The 13,112-nt window shown below is 43.4% G+C and overlaps 1 protein-coding gene across 2 annotated transcripts in view; it reads left to right on the top strand.

Moving 5' to 3' along the window:
* Positions 1 to 12,004, top strand: part of LOC112197831 (protein FLX-like 4) — a 30,643-nt gene extending 18,639 nt beyond the window's left edge. Inside the window, exons 6-7 of one of the 2 annotated variants that reach the window (XR_005809824.1) lie at positions 7,718 to 10,005; positions 11,032 to 12,004. The gene's annotated coding sequence lies outside the window, so the exon portion shown is untranslated. Of the gene's footprint in view, positions 1 to 7,717; positions 10,006 to 11,031 lie in introns of those variants that run through there. The other variant, XR_005809825.1, reaches the window with a different exon arrangement.
* Positions 12,005 to 13,112: the final 1,108 nt, after the last annotated feature.

Here is a 13,112-nt window from a genome sequence, read left to right as displayed (position 1 = left end):
CAGCTAAAAACAGTCATCTCCCACGTGACCTTTATTACATGAACATAATGCTGAAACGAATGAAAATTCGTGGGAAAACTTCAATGTCAGGAGGTGCCGTCGGAGCCCACGTAGTATGGCAAAAGGGACTCGTCTATCCCGGGGAAGTTCAATATCATGCGTTGTCGGTATTCGATGACGGCATTGCGATATCCATCTTCACGACTTTGAATGCGGACCTCGTCCAGAAACCTTTCTCGTTGGTAACATTCGCGGAGCTCTACTTTCAGGCACTCCGCATGGTCCCTCGAGCGTTGAAGCTCCACTGACAAGTTGTGGACCTCCACCTTCAGATTGCTGGCCTCCGACAAGGCATGCTTGAGCGAATCCTATAGCATGAAGGATTCCTCTCTCAGAGTACGGAGGCGATGAGATACAGGACTTATACCCCTGTCAGTACTCATGCTCCAATGACGAGGGCGACTAGGACCAGCACGAGCCTTCGAGGCACTAGGAACACTCACCTAGCCATTGTCGAGGTAGTTCAACACATCTTCAAGGAACTGGCGAGTGTCGAGATCAGATGCGAATCCCCCTGAGCATTTGGAGGACCTGGACAAAAGGAGAAAACCTTAATAGACTACCCGCGCCCATAATAAGAGAAATAAGAGAGAAGTAAAGCAAGGAAATAGAGAAACCTATCAGAGGAGCTGTTAGATGAAATCACAATAGGAGCCTGACAGTCAGGAGTGCGTTCATCAACACCAAGGATCTGTTTGCCACGTCCTACGGGAGAGTTGAAAACGATACGGATTTGTTTCCTTTGTGGAGCCATGGAGACAAAAGTGGGAATCCAAAAGAAAGTTGTGAAGATGATGCTCAAATTTGGACAGATACGTGGCTATTTATAGGCAGAGTATGAAGATTTGGAGATTTAGAATTTAAACAAGAATCCGCAAAGATGATAGCCATGATAAAAGAGGGATCTTAGCATTTAAAAGGCAATATTCACATTTAAAGTAGGGAAAGGTGGATATCAAGCAGGAAAATATCTTTTAGATATCGGTATTAAATCGCGGATATCATCATTTAAATGCAGAGATTCTGCACCAACCATTACATCATGGGGGAAAATGTAAACAAAATCAATGGGTGCGAGACTACAATAAAGGGAATTATGACGGTTTTATTGAAAGATTGGGACAATTTATTGGCTGAAATCAACTTAATAAGAAGGGGAAAACATACATAAAGTCACATTGGAAACTCCTATGGATTCGAGTACAACGAGAATAAAACAAATGACGCCGCTATCTCAAACGGCTATTTGGAGCAAGGAATGGAGGATACTTCGTCTCACCGCTAGGCCCCTCGGAAGCACTCGACGTCGACGAAGGAGCATCCCCTGGTAGCATACCACGAATGGGAGAATAGTCCCTGGGGGCAAACCCATAAAAGCGATCGAATTCATCGGGACCTACGTAGCATCTATCATTTTCCTTAGTCAAGGCCTAGTTCCATCCAAGTCGGAAATGTTTGGCGGACACATGCTTTATTTTGGCGACCCCTTTTTCGAACTCCTCGTCTTTACTTCGAGTTATCAAAGCCAAATCATTTTTTAACTTTGCTACCTCGCGATTTCGGTCCTCGAGGATGAGGCTCAGCTGCGTCATTGACTCCATTTGGTCGTTTAGTTCCTTCTCCTTGGATTTTAGCTCTTGGTCAGCCTTCTCAAGGCGTTGTTGCTGCCTGGAATGAAGAGCGTCGAGACTGCGCAAAAAACGATGAGACGCCATGAGGGCCTGCACAAGCAGAGGGGAAGATGGGTAAATGCATGCAGATATGAATAAGAATGGAAAATAAAAGGAAAACGGTACTTACATCGAGCTGAGAGGAGCATAGGTCGTCATAGAACTCCATAGTGCTCTTGGGAGGCATACCCGATCTCGGGTTCGATGACGCCAAGGCACCGGCTATGGCTGACGTCGCCAAATCGTTGGAGTCTAAGGACTCTCCGGCTATGACGAAAGAGTTATCACGCTTCTTAAATTTCAATTCCAAAGCAGTGGGAGGAGGCGGTTGCATGGAAGAGGTCGGACCCGACGGGGGTGAAGGGGCCCTCTAGGCACCAAGTTTGGTGCTTGTCGGGGGCGCAAGGGGCCTCGAGGGAGCAACGTCAACAGTAATATCCCCAGGGACGTCGAGGAGGGTGAACCTCCACATGAAGAAGAATGCAGAGCCAATTGAGTAGGCGGAGCACGAGGTGGGTCATAATTAGCAGAGGGCTCCACAACCTTTTGCTTCTTCTGATGCAGAGGAATCATTTATAGGAGCTCACTCACGAAGAGGAGCGACCTTCCCTCATCAGTATCATCGCCCTCAGGGTCATCCTCGAACCCCTCCGAATTCACACCATCTTCATCTTCCCCCGCTATCGAAATCTCAAAGCAAGGAACGATTGATTTGAAGGCATCCTTAGCCTCGAGGTATTAGGCAAACAAAGGCTCACTGAGGTCGGACCGGTAAAAGTGGCCTTCCATTTTCGAAACGAAGAACGCAAAGGCTGTTCCTAACGTTGCACCAACTACGCCGCTTTGATAACTGCCGAACAAAGTCGAGGGGCGGCTGGACGTGATACCAAGGAGATTTCCGAGAGTCACGAACTGAGAGGGATACCATCCGCGTCTAACGAGGTAACGTTCCAGCCATTCTACACTGCTTGGTGGAATTTTGGCCTTCGCTTGGGAAGGTTTGTAAGCTGCATGGCGAATGGTCAAAGTTAGCGCGCAGATAAACAATGCGGTGAAAAGGAAATAAGACCTAGGTACTTACCAAGATCATCTGCGAAAGCCCTCGGGGGAAGGAGGTCCAATTCGAGAGAGCGCCAATCGCCGGTAATCATCAGAGCCTTAGATTTCCACCCATGACAATTATTGGGAACTACCATGAACGTCTTCATCCTCGGGAAGGGGGTGAAGTTAAAATATCAGAATTTAATAACCCTAGAGCAGTTATAGAGATAAAGAAAGTCGGATAATCCCAGTGAAACTTCCCATTTCCAGCCCATGATCAGGAAGGCCGACAAGAGAAGATAGGAATTTGGGGTAAGCTGAAATGGGTGTAATCTAAGCACGGCCCACATAAGCTGGAAAACAGGGTGAATAGGGAATCAGATATACCGCAGCTACTCGGGAGCCAGTATCAGGGCACCTTTAGGGATGTTTCTACCGGTGTAGATGTCCGCATCTGCAGGGACCGCCGAAATCTTAACTCGAGGCGGCATGGAGAACGCCTCGACATATGTCTCCAGGACATGGTTTTCCGGTTGCCATGGCGTAGGTTCAGTAGTTGACTCTGCGTTTGTCCTTTGACTCTTCGTTAAGTCAGTAGTTTTGATTCGAGCCATGAGGGTATAAGGGGACGAACCTGCGAAAAGATAAGTGAAAAGTGAAAACCCAAATAATGGTGGAATTATTCTAGCGGTGGAATTAGAAGAATGAAGCCCCAGAGAAAGAGAGGTCATGGTCAACGGGACTAGAGGAAGAAGAAATAAAATAAAACAAAGAGAAGCAGAAGAAAAAAGGAGCAAACAACAAGACAAAAAGCAAAAAGGAAAGTGAGAATGCAATGGGTACCAGGTCGGGTCCGAGCTAGGGAATGCGGATTAGTGACGAAGGCCAACGGGCGCCGGGACGTGGTCGGATTAGCTGCTTTGAGGCCGGATTGGCCCAGCCAAAGCCGAAGCCGTGCTACATGGGGCTGGAACCGGTGCCGGGTAGTAGCTGGAGCGGCGACTCGACGGCCACAGGCAGTAGGGTTAAAGGCAGTCGGCAAGAAACCGAGCGGCTTCCAGGTGACGTCGGGAGACAGAGGTGGAGAACTAGCCGTGGGTGGGGGCCTTTTGTAGGGAAGATGCACCAAAAAATCACGGGGCAATCAACGGGGAGTGCAGAGATTCTTGCGATAGCAAGAGGCTGGAAAATCCGGCCGGAATCATGCTAGAACCAAGCTGGGTGTACGCCGGATCGGGCTGGAGCTGGGTGGTACCAGAACTGGGCACGAAGCCAGGTCGAGGAAGGTCCCGGTAGGGACGAGCATATCCAAGTCAGGTCTGACCCGTTACTAAAAAAAAAAGAAATGAAAATTGGGTCGGGAGACCAGATTTGGTCTTGAAGGCAGAGTTGGGCCTTGAATGGTGCAGTGTGGGTTTCGTCTGGACTTAGGGGACCTCATCTTGGATTCCTTCTCAAATGGGTGCCCAAAGGAAACGCTCGGGTGGCCTATTTTCAGAGTTCAAGCTTTCTAAAATTTTCTCTTCGGATGGGTGTCCAAAGAGAAAATTGGGGGCATTGTGGGGGTGGTCAACAAATTTGACCCTACAATCAAGACATTAAAGAGAAGTAATGGCAGCAATAAATGCAACAATTAATGTAGCTGTGAATGCAACGATAAATGCGACATTCAGTATGGTAATCATGGCCGCCAATAAGTGACGGTTATTGCAGGAGTGAATATGGTCTTAATGGTGGTCTGTCGCCCAAGTCCCTTCGACTTGCTATGCAAGTTTACTTGCAGCCCACGCCGAAATGCATCTATAAATAGGCGACTCGACATCGAGGTAAATCATCGAATTCCAATTCTCAATACTCCACTACTAAGAAACGTACTGACTTAGGCATCGGAGGGTTTTCTGCAGGTACCCCCCCCCCCCTTCTCCTTGAGCCGACGGTCAAACTCTAGGTCAACGCTCGAAGGAAGCCTCTCGATTGTTCCCAGGTCAGCTTCCACTCTCGTCCTCATTAATTGTTGGGTCAAACTCCTCTAGGGAATTTTTTAGCTCCAACATGCAGCTATGCTAATTCGTCTACGACCCACCGCCACTCAATCTACCTCTACGTTACAGCTAGTGACTGGGTACAAGTATTTTGTACTTACACACATTTAAGTGAACCATTTATGTGCCAATTGGGCCGCCGCAGCGCACTATGATGGGTCCTTACAAACGAATGGGCAACTACGTTGGATTTGAGATTTCAACAATCTTCTGCTACTTAAGGCCCTTGCTAGGCAATCTCTTTACTGCATGTCTTGTGGATTGTCACTTTGATGAGACATTTTTCCCGTCATTAGGGGGAGTTAAGAACACTAATGTTCAGCAGGAACGACAGAAATTGTCGTGGCCAGTCCCCACTATGTCTCATCTCGATCGCTGTTAAAGTGATGGGATCACACATATCTGCTGCAAATATGCTTGTAAGGAAGGACATCCCTACGAAAGAATGTAGCGCCACTCTACACGGAGGTAGGCATGGCACCAACGCCAAAGAGAGTGACACTCTGGCTTTATAAGCCATGGCCCCAGCTAGGATGCATGGGAGGTCCATGGGTTTGACCCCAGCTAGGATGCATGGGAGGTCCATGAGTTTGAAGGATATTTTGACACATTCAAATCCTTTGATCATCAACACTCAAAATCTGTCTCATGAGATTCTTCAATATTATGGTTATCGTTGGGGGACGCCTCAAGGTCAGAACCTATTCTTGAGAATATAGAGCTCTATGAAAATTACATTAGTGTACATGAGACATGGGATAGAAACTTCATCATGATTAATGATGTAATCGCGCATGAGTTTGTCGAGTCTGATATTGAACCATGCTTCGTTGGTGAATGAATGCCAACATAGATAGATTTGGCTTAAATGGAAAGATGCGATTCAGGTTAAGTTGGATTCTCTAACAAAGTTGAAGGTTTTTGAGCCAGTGATGCCAACACCTCCTTACATAAAACCTGTTGACTAATGGATCTTCGTTAGAAAGTGTGATGAGAAAAAGATATAGTAATCTTACCTTATGGTGCAAGGCTTCTCACAAAACGCCCTGGAATCGACTATGATGAGACATATTCTCTCGTAATGGATGTCATTGCACTCCATTACCCTGTCAGTTTGGTAGTTTCCGAATAACTGAATATGCAGCTTACGAATGTGGTCACTACGTATCTCTATATGGATCTAGATACGACATATACATGAAGGTTCATGGTGAACTTCATTTACCAATGTCAAGTGGCTCTAGACCACGGAGCGCGTTTTACAATGAGGTTGAAACGCTCATTAAAGTGACTACTTGATTGGGTAGGGATATGCACACGCGTTTCCATAACAAGTTTCGGATTTTATCACGGTTCATGTTGGATATGTCTTCATTGGAAGCCCTTAAAGAGTTAAGGGAAACCGCAGAACACTTGAAATCTGATTTTGAGATGAAGGATTTTAAGAGAACACGATTATATCTCGATTTGGAACTTGAGCAATGTGTTGATAAATGCTTAGGCATTTTGACAAGGTCAAGCCTCAAGCACCCCCATGATCGTCTGTAGTCTTAATCCTAAAAAGGATCATATTCGTCAGAAGGATGATGGCGAAGATGTGCTAGAGGTAGAAGTACCCTACAGAAGTACAATAGGCGCATTATTGTACTTAGCTCAATTCACAAGACCGGACATCTTATATGCTATAAACTTGTTATCTAGATATAGTTTTGCGCCAACGCGACGCCATTGGATTGGTGTAAAAAATATATTTTGGTACTTGAGGTGTACTATTGATATGGGCTTGTTCTATCCCTACAGAGAGATGATGGATTCGGACCCATCACACACCGAGAATGCTGCCAACACTGGCCTGCGTTCTCTATCCCCATCCCAAAACGACATATGTTTTGGAAGGTTTTATTGATGTTGGGTATCTCTCTGACCCACATAAGGTCATTCCCAAATTGGTAATGTGTTCATCTTGGGTAAAGACCGTGATATCTTGGAGCTTTACAGGATAGACCCTAGTCGCGACTTCTTCAAACCATGTAGAGATTTTTGCTCTTCACGAAGCGATTTGTGAATGTATATGGATTAGATCCATAATTACGCATGTTCGAAGAAATTGTGGTTTAAAGCCTACCATGAGCCTATGAGCATTTAGGATAATGCTACTTGTTTTGAAAAAATGAAGCAAAGCTACATAAAAGCGACAACACCAAGCATAATCAGCAACAACAGACTCTCCTCAAGATCAAAGTGAATTAGGTTCGATCTGAGGACAGTGTGGCAGACTTGCTCACTAAGTCAGTGCCTAAATTCCACTTTCGAGAAACACTTTGGTAGCATCGTTTGCGGAAGTTATTCGAACTCCCATGACCGTAGTCATCAGTGGGAGATGTCTACATGTATGGTCTTGAAACATGAAGGGTGTGTTGTGCCCTTTTTTCCCTTCGACCGAGGTTATTTTTGTCCCATAGAGTTTTTGTTACTTGGCAAGGTTTTTAATGAGGCAACGAGAAGAGCACCACGTTTGGGCGACACAAGGGGGAGTGTTCAAGTAAATCCAGAATATGTAATACGGTTTTGAATTGGATATATTCTCGGAGATATTCATAGATATCCGATTAATTGTACGAGTATCTTTCCTTGTACAACTCTGATTCTATGTCTTATAATCCTATATATAAAAAGATCCCTATTATCAATGGAAGTACGACTCAATTCTCTACCAATTTCAGTTTTCCTTAAACATTATTATTTATTTTATTTTATGAATACGAGTGAAATTATGTTGGGTGACATTTTCACTCACTGTGTGCAAATTTTTACTGAACATAATTTTTGGCACGCCCAATGAGACCCATTCTTCATTTCATCTCCTTTATGAAGATACTAATAGATTGCGTTTGTGTTTTGTAGGAAACGAAACAATGGCACCACATGTTACCATTTTCTTCCACAAGCTCCCAGCAACCGACGACAACACAAAGAGGATCAGTCATCATATGTCCTTCATGATTGGCCATGCACTCGTCACCCATAGCATGATGAAGCCGAAGGTTGGAGCCAAGCAAGATAAAAAAAAAGTTGTGAAGGTAGTTAAGACGCAGATTGTCAAAACCCCTTCAAAGAATGCAATGAGAAACCAGGGGAAAAGAGCCGTCAGGGATAAAAGGAAGAGAGACGTTGAGGCCAAGACAATTGAGGCCATTTTGGCAGAAATTGCTCAGCTGACACCAACTCTAGTCGAAACTACTAGGATCCCAAAAACCCCTTCATCCACTAAGCCCCACATGCCAGCTCATTTCATGGTTGACACTATCCCAGTCAACCTACCTAGCATTGAGAGTGTGATGGTGACCTCTACTGAAGACATGGACGAGGATGAAGCTTTAGTGACTTAGGAGTCCACTACGTCTTCACAAGAAGGCCAAAACGTTGACCGCTAGAAAATAGCTGAAGGGGTAGTCAAGGCCCTTAATGTGCCATCAAGACGTGGAGGAAAACCTAAGGGGGTCAAGAATAAAGAATATCCAGTTTTCAGACACAACTCTTATTCAGGGCCAAAAACTCGCAACAAAACTCAGAAAATGGCACCTAGAGACATATTGTCAGTGGGTACTACATAAGAAGATGAAGAGCTATCCTGGAAAGAGAATCCATTGTATGTGGAGCTTATAGTCTAAAAAGTTTCCCAACTGCAAGAACACCGGATTGACGTTTCCTCACAGGGTTTAGAAAGTAGCAAAAGCAGGGAAGGCTGGCTCAAATTGAGTACCAATTATATGCCCCTCTCCAACCTCTCTCTTTGAGAAACCCTAAGGCCGACCTTTCTGAGTGTGAATTCGTGCTCGTCCGGTGGCACCCTGCCGTTTGGGCTGGCTCCGGCCATGCTGACATCTTAGGGCTGCTAGTAGACGGGTTCTCGACGTATATTGTAACGTCCCGAACTTGAAATTTACTGGTTTACTTGGCATTTTGACTGTAAACGATCTTTACTTCACTTTTACTGTCGTTTCGGTACTTTTAGTGACCCTAAAAGTTGACTTTTTGTTCGGGTCAGAATTTGAGGAAACTTTCTTCATGAAAATTGTAGAAGACAATAAACCGAGCGCGTGCATATGTGGTGCGTAAAAATAGGAGTTCATATGTGAAAGTTATGGGTGAAATACGGAAGTTACTGTTCTTGGTGAATTGTGTGTGTATATATATATATGGAAAGTTACCACAGTAGTTTCCAGTTTCCATTTCTGGAAACCCACTCGGTAACTCTCTCTCACTCCTTTCCCAATCTGTCCCTCCTCTCCCCGTCGGCCTCTCTCTTTTTCCGTTCGATTCGCCGCCGTCCGGCCACCTGACGGCGTGCCACCAGGCAATATAGGACCGCCTCCTTCCACTGCACGCATCGGTGGTAGTAAATCACGGTGATTTGGTCGGAAAACCCCGAATCGAAGCAAGGAACCTCACGGGGGGCAGTTTCAGCTTTTCCGGCGATTCCGCCATTTCTGGCCGTTTCCGACCACCAAATTGGGTCTGTAGAGGAGCCCCGAGCCGGTGATCATTTCTCCTAAGACCTTTGACTCCGATTTGCAGCGTGGAAGGAGAATCAAGGAAAACCCGATTTTAGGGTTTGGAAGTTTTCTGGGATTTTTTCACCGGCTGAATTCATGCACTTAAAGGTAAAATTGGAATGTGTTGTAGTTGAGAAAAATGTTGGGCGTGTTGAGTAGTTGTTGCTGCCAAAATTTGGTGGCCATCGGAGGTGGTGGCCACTGGCGCGTGGCCCCCACACTCCGCCACTGTGGGTGGCGCGTGGAGGCGTGTAGGGCTGGTTTTTAATTCCTGTTTTAGCCCAATTAAATCCTATAAATGTTGTGGAGCTTGTATGTGAAGTTTGGTGGAAATTGAAGGAGTTTTGTATCGATTGTGTAATTCCGAAGTTTAGGTTGTCGATCATTGAATTATGAGAATCCGACCGTCAGATTTCTCTCGGTTCTGCCCTAGAACCTTTAAACTAATGAGTTGGTATTAGGGGTGAAGTTGGATTAAATTGGAAAAGAAATTGGATGTTTGATTTAGGAGAATAAGATATTAGAATCGTATTTAATTGCCAAATCGTTATTCACGAATTATATTTATGTACAGGGCGTCGTACCGAGTTATTGCTCGACGAAGGAACTCGTACGCGTGATCGCCTAAATAGTACTGTGAGTGGACCTTTGCTTTTAAATAAGGATGCATGCAAATGTTTTTCCCGAATTAATTATTTATTTATTTAATTCCATGTTATTATATTTTACTTTCGGGAAATTATTTTTGATTTGTCTTGATTTGATTTGGGAAATGAATTAGTGACTTAAATTATTGTTTTAATTTATCGAGCATACTAAACGGATTTAAATATTTTATTACTATGTCAATTGGATTTTCGAATTGAAGTTGTTATGCTCGATTTTGAATTTGTGATTTATGTTAAATTTCATTGAAGTAATTTTCCGACGTGATTTCCGGAATTAAGTATATTTCTATTCGTTGATTTGAGATTTTCGCAATGAGATTTCAATGAAGTTATTTCTTATTTATTTATTGACTTTCGGTTTTGGCATTGGGAATGCCTTGATGATGATCTTGGAAATGAGTTTTGTTTCGATTTATGGAGATTATGTTTTATTATTATTTCTCTTCTATTTATTTTTGAACTTGAGATTTTCTTGGAGTGTGGGACACGTTGTTGGACATTCATTTGCGAGAGTTGGGGAAGCCTTATGTATTTATGGATTTATGTGGTTTTCGGATTTTCTTTTGCCATACTTTGGGTGACTATTATCATGCTAGCATTGATGTCCGCCTTTGTGGCGCTGGTTACTGTCTTTGTGATAGTAATGCTGAAGCCCAGTATCCTAATCGCTACACTTAGTGGCGTGTGGGTATATAACGGGAGTATATGGGAGTACTTTAGCCTGAGAGGCTATCACCCGAGCCTGGGAGGCTCATTCGTATGGCTATCATCTTCCCCTACTTATTATATCATTTTTGACTAGCGGGGCTGGCTTGTCTTTACGAGATTCTCAATTTTAAAGATAAATGTTTTACCATTGTTGCATGCATCGAGTTTTTAAAGGAATAAATGTGGGAAAGTATAAATTCCGTTTATTTACAATTATTTATTTTTGTCCACTCACGCTAACGTTTTTATGTACGTTCCCCTGGGCCCTTCTGTTTCAAATGCCCAGTTTGCAGGCGAAATTAGTTGAGGTCGGACGTTCATGGAGTTGAGGCATAGTCAACAGCATGGCTTCCGCGTTTGCACTTGAATTAGGTTTTCCTTGTTTACCTTTCTATTATAATTGCTCTAATTACCAGTGGGATTAATGTTATTCAAGTTGTGTTTTGTGTTATTTGAATTGGACGATGTTGTGATTTGGGGAGCAGGGTGGCTCCAGGAGAATAAGGATGGGTGATTTAGAAGTTTAAATTTCCTTTCTACAAGTTTTGGGTAGTCCATTTTAGGGGAAGTTCTGCCAAATTTTTTTGGAAGAATTTCTTCTAAGGTGGGTCCCGCAGGGCCAGTTCGGATTTTTAGGTGAAATCTGGGACGGGTCTTGTCATATATGGTTCGCAGGAGCTCTTTGGGTGGGTGTTTGGACTCCCGGTTTGCCGGATGGCTTGCCATCGTTTCTGGGGCATCATTGCTGAGCGGCGGTTGTGCTGACCAAGACTAGGCAACATTGTTAATAGCAACTTGGATTTGAGGCAGCGTAGATTCTGAATCAACAACGGTGAGGATTGTGAGACGTTGGTGCGAGGCAGTACATTTTCGTGGCGGCGTGGAGTGCGAAGATCTCAGTCGTGGCATGGCGATGTAGAGGCAAGAGCTGGGCGGAGTAGGTCGGCAATGTTGCTGCAACTAGTACGTACGACATGGCGTCTTGTAGATGGATGTGGACCTGGACCGAGCTTCCTTGATGGGCTCTGGATGGAACTCTTCCTTTAGAGGCTCTTGGGCTCAGTAACTTGGGCTAGGGTTCTTGCCCTAGGCCCGTCTTATGTTTTAGCTTGTCTTTTACAATAAATTCCTTTTAGGAAGCTAATGCACACTTTTAAGTGCACTCTTTGTACCTTAGTGCCTCTAGAGTAGTACCAAATAAGGATTCCCGCTATGTCTACATACATGAATGTCTAATGAGCAGGTCTAATTTTCAAGTACCACGGTGAGTACTACCACTATATTTTTTATCTGTCTGTACATTAATATATATATATTGGCACCCAGTCCTGGGTTTGGTTCAAAAAAAAAAAGTAACTGTTATATTATTTGGGATTAAATTCTGCTTACTATCTTGTACTTTCAAAGGTTCATCAGTTTAGTTCCTACACTTCTAATTTAATCACAAAATTCCTTGCACTCTCCAATTTCATCAAATCGATCCAATCCGTCACTATTTCGTCAATTTTCGCTGTTAAAATGTTGACGCGAGACCTTCTCACAGAGAAAATTCCTAAACAACCCATCACTAGGCAGCCCGTCGACGCGTTAGTGTTGTGAATGCAGATGGGTAGTTTGGAAATTTTCCCTGAAAATTGACGGAGTGGTGACGAATTGGATCGATTTGATGAAATTGGAGAGTGCAAAGACTTTTATAATTAAATTAGAAGTGTAGGGATTGAACTGATGAACCCTTGAAAGTACAGGGTAGTAAGCAAAATTTAGTCATGTTGTTGTTTTTTTTTTTTTTTCAAGACGGTATTATATATAACAGACCATAACATTTGTAATTGCTGTTGTTAGTTTATACAAAAATAGTTCAAGAAGCAAATATTTTCTTTATATTGATTAGAGTTTAGTTGACATTACTATATTACTCAACTACTTTAAAAGACAAAAACAAAAAAAACTCATATATGCAGACACATGAATTGTTGTTATAATTACAGATATAGTAATTAGTTTCTAAAAACCGTTCAAAATGAAATTGTCTTGGATTGGGATTCTAGTTTCTGGTTTTACCAATACCATTTTATTTTTGGTCTTGTATGAAAACTACTTCATAATACTTAAAAAAAAAAAAAAAAAGGGCTGGTGCTGCTGCCCTCAAGCCTTGATTAATGAAATTGAAGAATATAAAGGGGAGCCATAGAGCCTAAACCCCTAATTACAATAAGCATAAAGAGAACATCCTAAAATAATACAAAAACTCTCCACAAAATCTATGAATTCTAGCAAGCACTAAATAGCAAAGAGTGCACAAATGGCTACTCAATTTGCTTTGACATAGCGATGACTTACCGGAAAGATAACTCTATCACGAAGAAT

Source organism: Rosa chinensis, chromosome 4 (assembly GCF_002994745.2).
Source record: "Rosa chinensis cultivar Old Blush chromosome 4, RchiOBHm-V2, whole genome shotgun sequence".
NCBI classification, from domain to species: Eukaryota; Viridiplantae; Streptophyta; class Magnoliopsida; order Rosales; family Rosaceae; genus Rosa; species Rosa chinensis.
The sequence above is the reverse complement of the archived record's forward strand: the minus strand, read 5'-3'. Positions and strand labels throughout refer to the sequence as shown.